The 20,124-nt window shown below is 45.5% G+C and overlaps 1 protein-coding gene across 1 annotated transcript in view; it reads right to left on the reverse strand.

Moving 5' to 3' along the window:
* SIN3A (SIN3 transcription regulator family member A) overlaps positions 1 to 19,883 on the reverse strand; it is a 399,111-nt gene extending 379,228 nt beyond the window's left edge. The window contains exon 1 of the mRNA XM_030186804.1: positions 19,494 to 19,883. The gene's annotated coding sequence lies outside the window, so the exon portion shown is untranslated. The remainder of the gene's footprint in view (positions 1 to 19,493) is intronic.
* Between the last annotated feature and the right edge of the window lie 241 nt (positions 19,884 to 20,124).

The raw sequence follows: 20,124 nt of genomic DNA on the forward strand, positions 1-20,124 counted from the left end.
GAATCACAAGAGCTTTCCTCACAGCGAACGATAGCCCATCACAAGGGCATGAATTCATAAAGGAGGGAATGCACATCCTCCTGGAGGGAATAAACTCATCCTCATTGTATAAGTGGAGGGGAACACACGCGCCTCCTGGAGGGAATCACACATCCTCCCAACACACTGGAGGGAATGAACTCATCCTCCTATTTATAGAACTGGAGGGGAACACACGCGCCTCCTGGAGAGAATCAACACATCCTCCAAAAAAAACATGCTGGAGGGAATGAACACATCCTCCTAAATTTAAACTGAACATGAATCCTGAAGATTGTTTTCCAACTTTCTCCCAAGGAAGGAACTTCAGGAAATTAGAACAGAATCTGAAAAACAGATTCTCAGCATACAGACAATCATACAGGGAGGGCTCATGGCTTCATCTGCTATGACTAAAGGAAAGAAAATTACCAAGGTAAGAACCTAATTTTCCCTTCCTTGTCATCAAGCAGATGAAGCCATTACGTATGGGATGTAACAAAGCAATCCCTAGATAGGGTGGGAACAAGCCACACCACGCGCTAGCACTTGTGCACCAAAACGCGCATCCCTCCTGGCAGCCACATCCAGCCTGTAATGTCGGGCAAAGGAGAGCTTAGAAGCCCATGTTGCTGCACTGCATATCTCTTGAAGAGAGAGTGCTCCAGTTTCAGCCCAAGAGGAAGAAATCGCTCTAGTAGAAGGTGCCTTAAAGGCTACAGGCGGAACCCTGCCGGCCAGCAGATAAGCAAAAAAGATAGTTTCTTTGAGCCAGCGGGCAATAGTGGCTTTAGACGCTGGAGACCCTCTGCGAGAACCGGATAGCAAAACAAACAGATGATCAGAAGTCCTGAAAGAGTTAGTAACTCGCAGATACTGCAGCAGAGTCCTGCGCACATCCAAAAGGTGCAGCTGCCCAAAAGATTCTGGAAACTCTTCCTCTGAAAAAGAGGGCAAGAAAATAGGCTGGTTTAGGTGAAAGGCTGAAACCACCTTAGGCATAAAGGAAGGTACGGTCCGAACCGTGACTCCGGACTCTGAAAATTGCAGAAATGGGTCTCTACAGGACAGCGCCTGGAGCTCCGACACCCGCCTCGCCGAGGTAATGGCCACCAGAAAAAACGGCCTTCAGTGTCAAATCTTTCTCCGATGCTCGCCGAAGCGGCTCAAAAGGAGATGCCTGCAGGGTTTTCAAAACTAGCCCCAGGTTCCAAGCTGGACAGGGTGCTCGCACTGGAGGTCGGAGCCGAAGCACCCCTCTAAGAAACCGTGCCACATCTGGGTGAGCAGCCAAAGACACGCCTTCCACCTTACCACGAAGGGAGGCCAACGCTGCCACCTGCACCCGCAGGGAATTATAGGCCAAGCCTTTTTGTACACCTTCCTGCAAAAAGTCCAGAAACGGCGAGACAGGAGCCCGCATTAGAGCAATGGCTCTGGAAGCACACCAAGACTCAAACAGGCACCAAATCCTGGCATAAGCCACGGAAGTGGACCGCTTGCGGGCTTGCAGGAGAGTGGAAATAACTTTATTGGAATAACCTTTATCCCTCAATTGCGCTCTCTCAATAGCCATGCCGTAAGACCAAAGCGGCCGGCGTCCTCCATGGCTACCGGTCCCTGAGTCAACAGGTTCGGTACCAGAGGTAACAGCAGAGGAGCCTCCAGGAGCATCTGTCGGAGGTCTGCATACCAAGGTCTCCTTGGCCAAACCGGGGCGATGAGGACCACTTCTCCTGGGTGCAGCCGAATCCGCAAGAGCAGGCGCCCTATCAAGGGCCATGGGGGAAACACATAAAGTAGGGTTGAGCCAAGGCATCCAACCCCGCCGAGCGAGGATCTCTCCGTCTGCTGAAGAAGCACGGGACTTTGGTATTGGCACTTGTCGCCATTAGATCCATCACGGGCTTGCCCCATTTGGAACAGATCTGCAGGAAAACTTCGTCTGCCAGACTCCATTCTGCTGGATCGATCTGATGCCTGCTCAGATAATCGGCCTGCACATTGCTCTGACCTGCAATATGAGCTGCCGACAGACACTGAAGATGCAGCTCGGCCCAGTGGCAAATCAATTCGGCCTGCGCGGCTAGTGCTCTGCACCTTGTTCCGCCTTGTCGATTTATATAGGCCACCATTGTCGTGTTGTCCGACATCACTCTGACAGCCAATCCTTCCAGGGTCACTTGAAAGGCCAGAAGCGCCTGAAACACCGCTTTCAACTCTAGGAGGTTGATGGACCACTCCGACTCCTCGGGTGTCCATAGACCCTGGGCATGCTTCCCCTTGCAGTGTGTGCCCCAGCCCTTCAGGCTGGCATCTGTTACCACCAGGCACCAAACGGGAAGCGTCAGCGGCATTCCTCACCGCAGCATGCTGTCCAAGAGCCACCACTCCATGCTGAGTCGGGCCGCAGGGAGCCAAGTAAGTCTGCATTGGTAATCCTGAGAAAAAGGAGACCATCTCTGGAGTAGGGAATACTGTAGAGGTCTCAGGTGCGCTCTCGCCCAGGGTACCACTTCCATCGTGGCTGTCATCGATCCCAGCAGCTGGACAATGTCCCAAGCTCGCGGGCGGGGCATCCTCAGGAGCAGACGGACCTGATTCTGAAGCTTGCACCGCCTTAGCTCGGGTAGGAACACAGAGCCCGAGACTGTGTCGAACCTGGCCCCCAAAAACTCTAGATTGTGAAGGGGACAGGTGACTTTTGGCCATATTGACGACCCAGCCTAGAGATTGCAGTACTGAGACCACTCTGGCTGTAGCTTGTAAGCTCTCTGTTGCAGAGTCTGCTCTGATGAGCCAGTCGTCTAGGTACGGGTGAACCCTGATATCTTCTCGCCTGAGAAAAGCAGCTACTACCACCATTACCTTCGAAAAGGTTCGGGGAGCTGTGGCGAGGCCAAAAGGCAAGGCCCTGAACTGGAAATGTTTTCCCAACACCGCAAACCTCAGAAACTTCTGGTGCGGGGGCCAAATCGGTATGTGCAAGTAAGCTTCTTTCAGGTCTAGAGACGCGAGAAACTCTCCTGGCTGAACCGCCGCAATGACGGAGCGCAGGGATTCCATGTGGAAATGCCGCACTCTCAGGGACTTGTTCACTTCTTTTAAGTCCAGAATAGGGCAAAAGGACCCACCTTTTCGCGGCACCACAAAGTAGATGGAGTATCGGCCGCAGCCTTGCTCGGCGGGAGGCACCGGGGTCACTGCCCCTAACTGAATCAGACCTTGTAAAGTCTCCTCCACCGCCGCCCGTTTGACGGCAGAACCGCATCGGGACTCCACAAACACGTCTCTTACTGGGGCGTTGAATTCTATTCTGTATCCATCTCTGATCAGGTCCAGAACCCACTGATCTGAGGAAATCTTGGCCCACTCCTCGACAAAGAGGGAAAACCGTCTCCGATGACAGGCATCGAGGAGAGGGCCGGCGCACCATCATTGAGAGGGTCGCCCCTGAACTCCTGGTCTTGAGCCACCGGCTGCGGAACGCTTGTCCGAGCGAAAGGAGTTCCTCTGCTGACCACGGGAACGTAAACTGAACCCAGCAGAACGCCCCGGGCAGTACCTTCTAGCTTCACGGAAGCGAGGTCTGTACGAGGAGTGGACCGCCTGGCCCTTAGAGGAAGGCCTCTGCCTATCTTCGGGCAAGCGCTGGGGTTTTGGATCACCCAGGCCTTTCACAATTTTCTCCAACTCCTCACCAAATAGAAGTCCTTGAAAAGCCAACTTCACCAACCTTTGCTTAGAGGCCATGTCCGCTGCCCAGTGTCGTAGCCACAGACGACGGCGAGCCGCCACTGCTACTGCCATTTGTTTAGCCGAAACTCTGACAAGGTCATAAAGGGCATCAGCCAGAAAGGACAAGGCCACCTCCATCCGCGGAGCCACATCCAAGAAGGGCTCCGCTCCATCTCCGGGCTGAGCCACTGCCTGTTGCAGCCAAGCTAGGCAGGCTCTAACAGCATAACAGCTGCATGCAGATGCCCGAACAGTGAGACCTGCAATTTCAAAGGACCGTTTCAATGCTGTTTCCAGCCTACGGTCTTGAACATCCTTCAGGGCAACACCTCCTTCAACATGGAGGGTAGTTCTCTTTGTTACCGCAGTGACTAGGGCATCCACTGTAGGCATTTGAAAACGAGCCATATGTCCCTCACGCAGAGGGTATAATTGCCCCATAGCACTGGAAACTCTCAAAGGTCCCTCGGGGTCAGCCCACTGAGCCAAAACAAGCTCTAGGATGGAGTCATGCAAAGGGAAGGCCCGAGCAGCTTTCTTGGTAGTAGGCATCCTGGGATTACCCGAGGAGGCCATGCCACTGTCAGGATCTTCAATCGAGAGGGCCTGCAGGGTATCTGAAATAAGCGCTGGCAGCTCATCACGGTGGAAAATCCTCACCGCGGAGGGATCATCCAGATCCTGTGGTAAATCCGCACCTGACTCTGGTTCCTCAGACCAAGAACGTCTGTCAGAGTTCTCCGAATCCTCACACCCCGACCACGGGGGGGGGGGGGGGAAGGTGCACCACAATCTGAAGGGGAATTAACCCTTCTGCGCTTATCTTTAGGCCAAGCATCCGGGAAAAAAGCCTCACTGGGCAGTCCCAGGCCAGAATCCATCGGGGGGGGGCAATCAGAGGAGCCTCAGGCGACCCTTGAGGAAGGGCTCTTTTCATCATGTATGCTTTATGCAGCAAAAGCACAAAATCCAGGGAGAAAATCTCACCCTGGGCACCCAAATCCTGTCCGGTGCTAGCCACTCCTGAAATAACCTCATCTCGAGGTGCCCCACCTGGCTCAGGTCTCTCCGTGTCCACGGAGGCCGCGCCATGTGGTGTAAGCAAAATGGCGCCCGCTGCCAGCTCAGAGCGGGAAGAAACATCGCTCACCATGCTCGGGCCGGCTCCTACGCCAGTACAGCACGATTTACAGAGCCCTGCTGCTGATTTGCGCTTGCCACAAGTGGAACAGCACTTTACATTGTCTGCAGCCATCACCGAAAAAACGGCGGTAAAATCCAAAATCGCCCCGATCGCGGGCCCACCCCGGAGGAGTTGGAAAACACTCTTACCTCAAAGGATCTAGTGTACAACTACGATCCTGCTGAAAATCAGGTCAAAAACCTCTGTTCCAGCGTCTCTGCGTTTAAAAACGCGACGCAACTTTTTTTTAAGCTGTGAGGAAAGCAGAGGTATTGAAGACTCCGGAGGCTCAGATGAGTGGGAAAGGCAGGGAAAGGGCGAACTTATATGCCTGCATCCACTGTTGGTGGGTAAGGACAGGGAAAGCAAGGCAATATGTCCACATCCAGAGGTATGGGTAAGGCAGGGAAAGGGCTAACCTATGTGCCTTTAAAGTGAGGCTGCTATAGCCTCCAACACCCCGGTTAACAACTGGCAAGCCAGGAACCACCTCCCGGCAGATTTTTCTGGAGCTCGAACAAGCTGCAGCCACCCTGCTAAGGGAGCTAGAGAATACTGAAGAGGCAGTGGAGCTAGCTGGCCAAGAGGGCACTGTGAAAGTTTGAGTGCTCTCTATCTCCCCTGCTGGTTGATGGACATAACCCATACGTAATGGCTTCATCTGCTTGATGACAAGGAAGCTACGGATATTATCCCTTAACATTAAAGGGATCTCTAATCTAATTAAACATGAAAAACAGTTGTGCTGCAAATTTGTTACTTCATACAGAAAATTTTTTATGTATAAATTATGACTATCATTCAATTCTACATTCATACTCTATCACCCCACAACCATACAAACTTACACTCTTTGAGAACTCTTGCTAATACACATCATCACTAGCTACTCTCTACATCTATAGACCATCAAAATATCATGTCAAACCGTAGTCTACCACTTAAAGCAATCTTTATAGTCCCGTACTATTCAGTTTTTATACTTCCACAAGGTTATAAATGCTGCTCCTCTGGTACAATAAGTTGGTGAATTTGTAATTCCAAGGGTCATGCCCTAAATTGAAATCCAATTATGTTCACCACGCCAGAGTTTAATGGTCATCAGATGTTACTTAGTAATATTCAATTTTGGAAACAAGAGACACCATTGGTAGCACACTGGGGCAGAGCGGGCCATATACTTGAAGATCTAAGGTTTGTGGTGTTAGTAAAGGTGTATAGCCGGAGCAGAGGGGGGAACATTTCATTGGAGTTGTTACGTTGAAAGCAGAGGACAATATTTACGTGGAACACGATTGAACCATTTGGACTCAACAGAGAGGTTGAATGGCTAAATGTTTAAAGGGGCGGGGTGAGCGTAGTATAAAGTAATTGGTTGTAGCCAGCTTCTACAGCGCATGTGCCGGTGTTTTTTCACTGAGCAGGTTTGCCGGTGGATGGTGGAGTTTCTAACCGTCATGTGTCCATGAATGGTGTACATCTACGAATTGTAAGTAAAATTTAAATGAATTTGAATACGTGAAAGAGGGAAATCTGGACAGTACTTAAGATCACTATATGTGTTAATTCAGGTAGGAACCCAACTCTTGATGACGCTGTTATAGCGAAACACAGACTGTGTTGGGTCTGGGGTGTTTCAGCTAAGTGGATGGATTTATGATGAACTAATATGAGAATTCGTTGAACGGAATATGTTACTCACTTGAACATCTGATGACCATTAAACTCTGGCATGGTGAACACAATCAGATTTCAATTTAGGGCATGACCCTTGGAATTACAAATGCACCAACTTAATGTACCAGAGGAGCAGCATTTAAAGAATAACCTTGTGGAAGTATAAAAACTGAATAGTACGGGACTATAAAGATTGCTTTAAGTGGTAGACCACGGTTTGACATGATATTTTGATGGTCTATAGATGTAGAGAGTAGCTAGTGATGATGTGTATTAGCAAGAGTTCTCAAAGAGTGTAAGTTTGTATGGTTGTGGGGTGATAGAGTATGAATGTAGAATTGAATGATATGTTAGTCATAATTTATACATAAAAAATTTTCTGTATGAATAAACAAATTTGCAGCATAACTGATTAAGTTTTTCATATTAAATATATACGGTGCAGTTATTTAAATAAGTTGATTTAGCCCAGTGTGCAGGTTGTTAATCTAATTAAACGAAAAAATAAAAAACTCCTACTTTATCTGAGAAAGAAAAATTTGGATATTTGCTTTCTTCAAGAAACTCATTTAGATGCACGGGAAGGTCTCAAACTTCTAAACAATTGGTTTGATCAATGTTTTATAAGCCCTGCAAATGGACGAAAAACGGTGTTATTACTCTCATAAGAAAATCTTTGCCTTTTCAACTAATCTCCCATAACCATGATAATGAAGGCAGATGGTCTCAGCTACAAGGTTCTTTAGAAGACACGCCTTTGACATTAATTTTTATGTTCCGAATACAGATGATCCTGGAAGCCAAGGCCAAATATATTCCACGTGTTAAAAAAGGATGGAAGACCAAACGACAGCTGGCGTGATTAAAAAGTGAGGTGAAGGAAGCTATAAGAGCTAAAAGAAAATGTCAAGTCAAATGCAAAGCGCTGAGAAGGAAGGCAAAGAGGGACTTTGAAAAAAGATTGCGTTGGAGGCAAAAACACATAGTAAAAAATTTTTTTAAGGTATATTAAAAGCAGGAAGTCAGCCAATTCTTTTGTTGGACCGCTAGATGACCGAGGAGTAAAAGGGACGATCAGAGTAGACAAAGCTGTAGCGGAGAGATTAAATGAATTCTTGCTTCGGTCTTCACCGAGGAAGATTTGGGTGGGATACCGGTGCCGGAAATGGTATTTGAGGCGGACGAGTCGGAGACACTTAATGAATTCTCTGTAAACCTGGAGGATGTAATGGGGCAGTTCTACAAACTGAAGAGTAACAAATCTCCTGGACCGGATGGTATTCATCCCAGAGTACTGATAGAATTGAAAAAATGAGCTTTCGGAGCTATTGTTAGAAATATGCAATTTATCCTTAAAATCAAGCGTGGTACCAGAAGATTGGAGGGTGGCCAATGTAACGCCAATTTTTAAAAAAGGATCCAGAGGAGATCCGGGAAATTATAGATCAGTGAGTCTGACGTCTGTGCCAGGCAAATGGTAGAGACTATTATTAAGAACAAAATTACAGAGCATATTCAAAAGCATGGATTAATGAGACAAAGTCAACATGGATTTAGTGAAGGGAAATCTTGCCTCACCAATCTACTACATTTCTTTGAAGGGGTGAACAAATATGTGGATAAAGGGGAGCCGGTTGATATTGTGTATCTGGATTTTCAGAAGGCATTTGACAAAGTAACTCATGAAAGACTCCAGAGGAAATTGGAGAGTCATGGGATAGGAGGTAAGTGTTCTATTGTGGATTAAAAACTGGTTAAAAGATAGAAAACAGAGAGTAGGGTTAAATGGTCAGTATTCTCAATGGAGAAGGGTAGTTAGTGGGGTTCCCCAGGAGTCTGTGCTCGGACCGCTGCTTTTTAACATATTTATAAATGACCTAGAGATGGGAGTAACTGGTGAGGTAATTAAATTTGATTAAAAAAATACTGGGAACAATCAGCATGAGCCTTTAAAAGCGCGCTCGACGGCAATGTGAGTCCAAATAGGATGAAAGACATTTCCTTCTTAGGAACTAGAAAGTAAAAAATTGCATTCTGAAGAATCGAGCGAGGCCATGTAAGGACCAAGAACCCTTGTAGGGAGTTTCCTACTTGACCTGCCTTGCCGCGAGAGCGATAGAGAAAACTGGTGAAAGACATCTGAGAGAAAGATGGCGAAGTGCAAAGCATAACTGTCTTAAATACACCACAAGAACCACTGGCCAGAGGAAACAAGAAGATGAGTGCCCTGTAAGAGTAGGGCCATGGACCAGTGGCCAAATACAAGTAGAAAAAAAAAATGGTTTCCTGACCTAAACAGGTGGAAATGGCCTGCCACTATGATATTATGACAGAAAGGAAAACAAGTGAGGACAACAGTATAGATAAATATGCACCCAATAGAGCATATGTCATACCAGAGAGAAAAAAGGCATAGCATTTGCTGACACCGAGGTAGCTATAGTGCTATATGCACAAACTAGCCACCAGACCCGCCAGAATTCTGAAGAAATATATAGAACAGAGTTCATACCAGAGAAGAAAGGTAAAGTACTTGCAAACCCAGAGTTAGCTATAGGTCCATATGCAGAAACCAGCCTTCAGGCACATACGATATCTGAAGAAATGTCAAAGTATAAAACACACCATGCAGCAAAACGCCTTAAGATGCTGCTTCTGTAAGAAAAAACACTAGAGGCTTAGCAAAAGAAACTATACGTTATCTGGAGATTAGTGTTTAAAATTCCCTGTGACTCTAACCATGCTTGAGAAAGAAAACTCTGGGAATGCATAATTGGAAATCATGGCCTCTGTAAAAACTGAAAGTACAAACGTGTAGTATGTACATACCCTCTAGGGAAAGAAAAATAGCAATATGAGACAGCCCCAACACTGGGAACGCAGAAACCAAGATTACCCAGTTAACAGAGCAAGCAGCCTAAAATAATTTGTGCAGAGCTACTGTGTGCAAATTGTGAGGACAAAGGCGCAAGCAAGCCAGCCAGCCTTCTGTATAAAACATACATTGTATAAAATAGGCTAAATCTGGGCGAGCCATGGATTTACTTGTGGAACTGAATGTGAAGGTCCCTTAAATGAAGAAAACAGTGAATGACTCCCCTGAAACATCCGTAAAGCCATACCTGTTGGAACATGTGGAGACCAGGTCAAGGCAAAGAAATAAAATTTTCCATCTCCTGAGAATCGTCAAACTCCACTGCTTCCATTTCTCTCTGCACCGTAGAAGAAAAAGAAAAAACAGAGAAGTGCTGCGCCTGAGAAGCTACAGCAGCGGTAACAAAATGGCGGCCTTCCGCACCACAACTGAAAGAAATTTATTTTTGTTACATTTGTACCCCGCGCTTTCCCACTCATGGCAGGCTCAATGCGGCTTACATGGGGCAGTGGAGGGTTAAGTGACTTGCCCAGAGTCACAAGGAGCTGCCTGTGCCTGAAATGGGAATCAAACTCAGTTCCTCAGTTCCCCAGGACCAAAGTCCACCACCCTAACCACTAGGCCACTCCTCCACTCCATATAACAGAGCGCAGAAAAAACAGGCGCGACGGACCGGGCAAAAACAAAGACATATGGAAGCGCTGACGCCGTCCGAAGAGCTCCCGAAGAAACGCGTAACTCCGCAAGAACCGTTACTATCCGGCGCTGACAAAAACATGCCCCGACGAAAAACAAAGCTTCACGCCTTTATGCCCTGTCGAGAAACAAAAACTTCGCGCCCTTGTCTTCTTTGTTTATTTTTATTTATTTATTTTTAAAGAAAACGGAAGGAAAAATTCTGATGAAGTAAAGACTAGATAAAGCCCCGAAAAAAGTCGGAGCCGAAAACGATTAGACTCCAGCGGAGACAAAAACCTGCTGCAGCGTCTCCTGCATAATGGAGCTCTCTCCACCCAAAAAAGCAACACTTTTTTTTTTTTAAAGGAGCTGACTTAGAAAAGAAAATTGCTGAAGAGAAAGAATAACACAGAGCTGCCTGCTCATTAGTAGCCTGGGGATTTTTTTTTTTTTAAACAGCTTGCTCGTTAAAATGCTGGGGAAGGAAAAATATTTGTACTTTTAACTTGCTATAGTGGCTGCCTCTCCCAAAGACATACACCTTTCTAAACAAAGGGTAGCCCTTCCCAGCTAGGTATGGGAGATGGGGAGGAAGGGGGGAGGGACTCGGGGACACCCGAGTTTAACACCCCCAGAGGCTGTAAAAGAAAGAAAGGAAAAGAAATCTCTATCTGACCAGCGTCTAACAGAGAATTCCTAGGCACAGAAGAAGTAGCATTGTTGTTCTTATTATTAACCTCTAAAAGAGAAAGAGAGACTAAAGGCCTCGCTTCCTACCTGCTGGGAGACTGAGAAAATACTGAGGCTAGGGTCACATGACCAGGGCTATTATTGGCTCTCTAGAATCACAGTTTTTTCTCAGTCTCCACCTACTGGTAGGCGTGCACAACCCATCAGTCCAATCCTGGTCCGGTCCGGAGGGACGCTAAGGAAACGCCTATTAAAATAATAGCAAACGCTTAGGCTACCTATGCTTGGTCTATCTGTAAAAAGTCTAAAGTGTTCCCAGTTGGCTAGGCAGTGCCTTAAAAGGCAAATGATAAAACAATAATAAAATATTAACATTTATATTATCTGAAGCAAACTCGACTGATGAGTTGCTGTTACAAGACACTGAATTTTTCACAACAAAAAAAAAAAAACAAAAAAAACCAACAACCTCCAAATGATCTTGACTTAAAGGGACACAGGAATTTCATTTGATATTCAGGTTTACCAATCAGAAAGTTAGAGCGCACCATCAAACTATAAAGCCCTGAAATCCAGTTTTACGAACTAAGTCTAACACACTTGCCATGTCTGGACTCCTTCAAAGATGTTATATAAGACGTACAGTTTGTAAAATGGACTTCTATCAGCTATGTTTGCTGCTTCCAATGGAGCCTTGGAATCTTGAAATTTCAATTTTTGTGATGTCAGCACATCAAAAAGGCAATTAAAAACACGCAAATAAATTTAACAGGCCTTATCTATATATAAAGACACAGCCAGGAGACAAAGACTTTAAAAAAAAAAAAAAGAGACAAAACCATGCCATTTACATCCAGACTAAGAATAAATAAATATGTATAAGAGAACTGGAAAATGTTGGCACATTTAGACCAACTCTGGACAGAACTTCTGCATGAAGGTAGCTCTTCTCTCATTACTCAATACCTCTCTCACAGAATGACAGACACCTACAGTAACTACAGGGACAGGGCAGGGATGGGGCAAACTTCATCCCCGTGTCACTCTCTGCTTTGAAGCCTGTTAATAGACTGTTATTTATGTCTGAATGATGCAGACAATAATATTTTGATTTTTTGGAAAAAGCAAATATGATGGCTACAACTGGCAAAATTTGCATGGGGGATCCTGTACATCCCTGCTACCAGCATATCTTCTGAGAAGACATCTTCTATTGCAGGAAGGACTGTGGAAGACAGAAGAGCTAGACTGAATCCTGAGATTGCAGATGACATTCATCCACAGATTAAAAAACCATAACAGTGCTTCCATTTTTGCTAACCAGGTTTAGCACACTCTCTGGAAACAAATTCTGGAGTTTCATTACACGTCGAGTTAAGAAATATTTTCTCCAGATTGTTTTATATTTACTGCGTAGTAGCTTCACTTTTTTTTTCAATTTCATACCTTACAAAGCAAGGCTGCAGAGAGTTTCTCGCAGAACAATGGGTTCCTTGAAAACAACGTTGCTAATAATTATACTTTTCTTTGTCTTGTCTTTCCCATGGTACGTATCAATCTACTTTGCTCACCATGGTATGCACGTAGGTATCGATCTACTTCGCTACCAGTCCAATGGACCATCACTGTTTTTTGGGGACATTGGTCTGTTTTTCAACCCCAATCCCGAGAGTCTTTGCTGAAAACTCCTCAACACTAAGACCAACATTTTTTTTTTTTTTGTAACATTTGTACCCCGCACTTTCCCACTCATGGCAGGCTCAATGCGGCTTATTTTGCTCCCTTGATCCTTTTCTTTCTTCATGGCTTAAGATACCAGATCTTAATCTTCTTCCCTTATTGCTACTGATTATTGGAGAAACAATGACAGTTTTCCAAAGAGTAGGGACATCCAGTAGCCAAAGTGTGATTAAAAAAAAACAAAAAACAAACCCATCACTAGACCCTGCGATTCCTGCCCACTATCACCCAGTGTTGAATTTATGCAACAAGTCCAAAACTTTAAAATCGCTTTTCTCTAGTTGACATCCTTCGCTGAAAAGACCCTAGCACTGCATCCAAGGCAATCGGACTTTAGACCTCATTTTAGTACCGAGACTGTTCTTAGAACATTACTCGGCTAATTACACTCCTACCTAGACAAACACAACATATAACAGCATCAATGGATTTGTCAGCTGCTTTTGATCTGATCCATCCTACTCTGCTTCTCTCTCAATTATCTTTTTTAGGGATTCCAGGGACTGTTTTGAGAATGGGTATCAGAGGAAACCTATCCTTGTACTGTGGGAGCCCCCAAGGGCTTCATACTCTCACCTCTCCTATTTAACTTATTTCAGAGTCCATTAGCAGTCCTCATCAAAGCTAAGGGTATCAAATTTATTTTTATGTGGACGATATTTTGCTGCTCTATCCAACTAAATCTTTCTTCCATCTCTGGGCCCACTCCAGAGCTGCCTTGACAAGTTCCTGGAGGACATAGTCTGTTATTGAGATGGACATGGGGGAAGCCACTACTTGCCTAGGAACTGGTAGCATGGAATGTTGCTACTAATTGGGTTTTTGCCAGGTACTTGTGACCTGAATTGGCCCACTGTTAAGACACAGGATATTAGGCTAGATGGACCATTGATCTGACCCAGTATGGCTATTCTTACGTTCTTATGATTGTGTAGCAGACTGGTTATTCAATCACAGCTTAGTGTTGAACAAGAAAAAAAAAAAAAACAGTGTCACGAGTCACTTAAACCTTCAAGAACCATTTCCTTATTTGGAAGCCATTATACCAGTGGACTCAATATCTTGGGGTCTTATTGTATTCAAATCTTACATTTGTCCCATAAATTTTCCTGTTGTATAAGCTCAGCTTTTTCATCCTCCATCAGCTGCATTCAGCAAGATATCTTTTTGACCGTTATTTTTTATGGACTTATTTTCTCCTTTCTTATAATGAAATTGGATTATTTGAATAGTTATTCTGATCTCCCTCACTCACAAAGTTACAAATTGATACAAAATGTAGCAGTTAGACTATTATGCCACACAAGACATCATATCACCTTACCCTTTTGTTCACGAGGTGGGGGGGAATCACTGGTTACCCATAGAACAAAAAATTATCTACAAGATTTTACTTATCACATTCAAAGGCTTTTAGACTAGTTTTCCAGATTTATCTTGCAGCTCTCACAATTCCATACTCTCCATCACATTCTTCATTCTATTATTATCATCTAGCTCTCCCTGGTCCAAAACACTATGCCTTCTATTTTTTAGCCCATGCTACCTTGAACAAACTACTTTTAAATGTACATAGTATCTCCTCTTTGAAGGAGTTCAAAATAGCAATAAAAACTTAGCTCTTCAGCCAGGCATTTGAGATCTGATCCAGGCGATAAGCAAGATCCTCGTCTCTGGCATATAGGATAAGCTAATTGCTTATTTTGATTATTCTTCGATACAGCCTATAGGCTGACTGAATTCTATCCTTCATTGTGAATGTTTTCCTGTCCTTTTTAAAATTGTAGTTTCTTTCCTCTTTCTGAATTATTTGATTGTACACTGCACGTTAGTATGGGTAGCATAGAAAGTCTAAATAAACCGTTCACTGTATGCCTCTCCTAGTCCTAATATTTTTGGACAGAGTAAAAAAGCGATTCATATCTGTTCCACTCCACTCAGTATTTTATAGACCTCTAGCATATCTCCCCTCAGCCGTGTCTGCTCCAAGCTGAAGAGCACTAGCTGCTTTAGCCTTTCCTCATAGGGAAGTCATCCCATTGCCCTTTATCATTTTTGTTGCCTTCTCTGTACCTTTTCTAATTCCACAATCTTTCGAGATGCGGTGACCAGAATTGCACACAGTATTTGAGGTGCAGTTGCACCATGGAGCAATACAAAGGCATTATGACATTCTCATTTTTGTTTCCCCATTCCTTTCCTAATAATTCTTAACATTATATTTGTTTTCTTTAGGCGTCACTGCACACTGAGCAGAAAGTTTCAATTATCAACAGTGACACCTAAATCCTTTCCCTGGGTGGTGACTCCTAATGTGGAACCTTGTACCACATAGCTATATTTTGGATTCCACTTTCCTACGTGTCACTTTGCACTTGCTCACATAAAAAGTCATCTACCATTGGGATGCCCAGTATCCCAGTCTTGTATAGTGAACTTGGGATTTAACAACTTTGAATAACTTTGTGTCATCAACAAATTTCACTAGCTATTCCCATCTATAGTACATTTATAAATATATTAAAAAGCAGCTGTTCCAGCACAGACACCCCGGGGAACCCCCACTGTCTACCCTTCTCCATTGAGAATACTAACCATTTAACCCTATTCCTTTTGAAAATCCAGATACACACTATTGACCAGCTCACCTTTATCTACGTTAGAAAGGGCGAATAAAAAATGTAGCAGATTGTTGAGGCAAGATTTCCCTCGACTAAATCGACGTTGGCTTTGTCTCATTAATCCATGCTTATGTATATGCTCTGTAATTTTGTTCTTTATAATAGTCTCTACCATTTGGCCCCGAACAGACATCACGATCACTGATCTATAAATTACCGGATCACCTCTGGAACCTTTACAGTGGCCACCCTCCAATCTTCCAGTACCATGTTTGATTTTTAAAGAAAGATTACTAGGGTTGCATTTTGATAAAAATTTTAATCACGATTAATCGCGCAATTAAAGGAGCTGTATTTACTTATTTCCCACTGCAGCTCCTTGTGACTCTTGGCAAGTCACCAACACCCCCCTCCCATTGCCCCTGGTACTTGTATATAGTATGTAAACTGCTTTGATTGTAACCATAGAAAAGCAATATATCAAATCCTATCCCCTTCCCCGCCCCTAAAAGACTGAATTCCCCACCCCCAAATCCAACCCTTCCCCACCTCTCCACTTTTCCCAGATCCATTATCCCTCTTTCTTTCCTAGGGTCCATTCTCTCTCTCTCTTCCCTTCCTTCCTCCCATTGCCCAGCACCTCTCCTTCACCTCCACAAAAGCAACACATACTTGGTAGTGAGCAGCACTAAGTTCTTCCTCTGGCTGCTGGAGCTCACTGCCTTGGTCATAGTTTTGTATAATTAAACAGTTTCCATCAGTGACACCCTCCAGGTTTACAGCTCACTTTCCTCCCCCTACCCAGGGTTCACATCTTCCCTTCTCAATCCCCTCTGCCAGACTACCTTAAAAGGTAGTCTTCTGTTGGTCCCTGAATCCAGATACACACATATGCTACCTGTAGCCTGTCCTGTTCTGCCTCCTCTGACATCACTTCTTTTTCCCGCATGGGGGGAGGAGGGGTCAGAAGGAAAGCTTTCAACCAGGCTGCAGGTAGCATATGTGCAAAGTCAAGGATCAACGAAAGATCACTTTTAAGCTAGACTGGTATGGGGGTGGATGATGTTGGAAAACACAGGTAGGAGGAAGAAAATGGAAGAGGAAATCAGAAAAAATACACATGGAATGACATGGGGTGAGAGAAAGGAGATCTGACACAGAAGACTGTAGGACACTGCAGGGGCGTAGACAGACACCCAAGTTTGGGTGGGCCTAGACCCAAGGTGGGTGGGCAGCACTCCGCCTTGTCCTACAAGTGATTTGGTTTCTCCCTCTCTCGCCTGCATGCCATATGGTCTTTCAAACATCCCCTCTCCCCCGTATACCTTTTAAATAGCAGATTTTCACCAGCAGCAAAAAGTTGTTGGGAGTTTTTGGCTGGTGGGGCTTGGGGTCCCTGCCAGGCACATTATAGGAGTGCTGCTACTTGGTGGGCCTGAACCTAAAGTGGGTGGGGCTGGGGTGGGGCTGGGCCCACCCCAGCCCACCCTTGGCTACGCCACTGGGACACTGGATTGAATAGTCAAATGTCTACCCCCCCCTAACCTCCAGATTACTTTGATATAACTAAAAAAGGGAATCAGTTGAGTTTCTTCTCCTTCTTGCCTTACATGACATCTTCTTGAAAATAGAAAACTGCATTTTTTGGCACACCATCAACTCCTGCCCTAGTTATCTGCTCATGAATGAAAGCATAATACTATTTTTTCTTTAAAAAAAAAACCAAACTATTACTAGTATATACAGAGTTCTCTTTTCCTCCCAATTTACCTTTCCAGACACACAGCTTCATAAAACCCACCTTTGCTCTTATGATATCAACATTAGACAAAAATGAGGCACCAAGTACAATATAACTGTTTTACTAGTATTTTCTGGATCCATCTAACTCAGGTTTTGTGGAGATATGAAGCTAGTTGAATGTTGTGTGCTAATCTAAAACTAATAAATTAAGTCCTGTAATGCTGGATAATATTTCAGCAATGAGGCAAAACATTTATTCAATTAACGGTAAGCAGAGAAAGTTTGGGTTTTTTTGGCTAGTGTAAAGACTTAATTATATAATACTTAAGTCTGTGTCACAAGTGTTAGAAGTATTTCTTACTATGAATTCAAAGACCTAAAATATGCCTAACCTGTCCTTTCTTCCTAATATATATATATATATATATATATATACACACTAGTAAAAAAGGCCAGTTTCTGACACAAATGAAACGGTCGCTAGCAAGGTTTTCCTCGGAGTGTGTATGTTGAGAGTGTGCGTGAGAGTGACTGTGTGAGAGAGAGAGTGAATGTGCGAGTGTGTGTGTGTGACAGAGTGTGTGCCAGGGGCCCCCCCTTCCCTCCCAGTTCCAGGGTCCCCCCTCCCTCCGAGTTCCAGGGTCATCCCCTCCCTGCTTCCCTCCCCTGCATTATGCTCTCTCCCCTGCATTCATCCATATGCAGGCAACGTCCTCTGTGCCCTGCCCCCTCCATCCATCCATGTGCAGCATCTCTCCCCTTCCCCCTCCGAGTTCCAGTGTCCCCCTCCCTCCTTCCCAGTTCCAGGGTCCCATGGAACTGGGAGGGAGGGGGGACGGAGAACGTTGGAGGAGTGACGTCAGCAGGTGGTTACAATCCCAGTGACACACATTAGAACGTTGGAAGAGTGATGTCAGCAGGTGGTTATGATCCCAGTGGAATGTTGGAGGAGCAAATTATTATATTAGATACACAAACAAAACACACTTCAACTTATAAAATATTAAGAGAATTTTAGATAAAGCCTACATTCAAATGTTTTAGAGTAAATGTAACACCAATTTAAGCACCTCCAACAGCAAAATTACACAAACCGAGACCTATTTTGGGAGGATTTTCCCCATAGAAACGAAACAAATACTTCCATGGTCCTTCACCTACGGGCTCATTTTCAAAGCACTTAGCCTCCCAAAGTTCCATAGGAACCTATGGAACTTAGCCTCCCAAAGTGCTTTGAAAATATGCCTACTAGTCACTCTCACAAGCACATAGAAAGTAGGCGTGCTAACCCTAGGCACAAGTTTTTAAAATGCGGTGAAAAAGCTCTAATTCTCTTCAGTAAGCTCAATGTGGCAGAAAAAATAGGTAGAGATAACGGGCTGGGCTCACCCACCTCCACTCCATTAAGACGTTTCCAGGCTTCCTGCAACAAATGCCAATTTCCAAAGGGCTAGCATCTCCAGTCAGAGTGCTACGAAGGCCTCTCTCTCACCTAGCAGCTCCTTAACCATGTCCTGAGGCCGCTGTCAGCACGTGTATACGCTGCGCGGAAAGTAACCACATTTCCTCCACTACCTGCACTTCTTTGCAAAAGACCAGTGCCCATACTGCCAATGCCGCCTTCCCGCGCTAAGACCCAACAAGATTCCGTGCGGCGAACAGGACGAAGAAGATTCAGCGAACGAAAGACTCGGATCGGAAAAGGGGAGGGAAAATGGGAGGAGCAAATACAGCTAAAACCAAGTGCAGGAAAAAAGCTGAGCTCAGTGCTCACTCTCCGTGCGGGCAGCCGGTACGAGACATCTTACGGAGTCCCCGCATGGATTCGTATCTCTTTTCCCTAAACGCGCTATTGGCTGCCTTTTCCCGAAGGAGCTCCCCTCCGCGCTTCTAAAGAGGGAACTCGGTTAAAAAGACTTTGCTCCAAAAAAAAAAAAAGAAAAGCAAACGTCTGTACTTGGTGGTGTTTACATCACCATGTCCTCCTCCCCCTCTCATAAGTCCTGGCGCCAGATCACCATATTTTTTCAACATTAACCGCGAGAAACTCACTGCTCCCTTCTCTACACCTCCTGTCCAGTAGGAAGAAAGCGGTACAGGCATGTGTACGGAGCAAAAGGAAAATCCAGCTACCCCGGACCATCGACTGTAGGGCAGTGGCGCGCGCCGCGCACACATACACACGCGCTTCCGAGCCACAATACCGGCGCGAGACTGCACGCGGGCAGATACACACGAGCGCGAATACAGAACACCAACACCACTGAGTGACCCACAAACCCGGCGCGAGGTACATAAACGCGATTAGCAAGGGCTCTGAATTGGCGCGACGGTACTCATGGCACGAACCACACGGGTCTATCCTACAGGCGCTCAGCCACCCAACAAACTCTCTTGGCCGCGGGGAGAGGGAGGGTACGACGACCGGCAAGATCAGCCCTGGCCAGGGAACGAAGTAAGGGTGGCACAGTCCGTACTCTTGAAGAGCTTTACCACCCACCCCCTTTCATTTTTCTTTTCACGTACTCACCTCAGAAGACAGCCTCGCCACAGCGGCGCTGGATGTTTTTCCGACGACCCCCCCAACCACCAGAAGCTCCTGGGATGTATTGCGAGGACTCTCACCTTCAGTTTTAAACAAAACAAAAACCCAGTGGGGAAAGAAATATCCGCCGGGTATAAAAAAAAAAAAGCGGACCAAAAGAAAAAGGGGAGGTGCGGGGCCTTAGAAATTCCGCGCAGGATAGGAGGCTGTGGCCTATGGAAAGCCGCCACTCCCGCACCAAAATAACTAGCAAAGAACACTGCTGAAACCGGAAACTTAAAACTAGAAACTTCCGCAAAGCCGGGGGGAAAATATCCCGGGAACTCCAAAACTAGAGGGAAGATGGAGTAACCGTCTCTCGCCCGCTTCACTGTCACCCGGGAAATCCCGCCTCCTCCTAACTCCGACTGGCAGTGCTGCCGCCAGAGGTGGAGAAGAGCTATACTATTAGCGCCATTGGACAATTATGCCGTCAATCTGAGACTCTGCTTGCCCCTGAGCTCCTCCGCCTATCACAACTCGATTTCGAGGCGTAGTACCCGCCCTACCGAGGTATCCGATTGGAAGACGGAACTTAAAGGTAAAACCCGCGGAGATAACTAGTGTCGTATAAAAC

Source organism: Microcaecilia unicolor, chromosome 1 (genome assembly GCF_901765095.1).
Source record: "Microcaecilia unicolor chromosome 1, aMicUni1.1, whole genome shotgun sequence".
In the NCBI taxonomy this organism is placed as follows: Eukaryota; Metazoa; Chordata; class Amphibia; order Gymnophiona; family Siphonopidae; genus Microcaecilia; species Microcaecilia unicolor.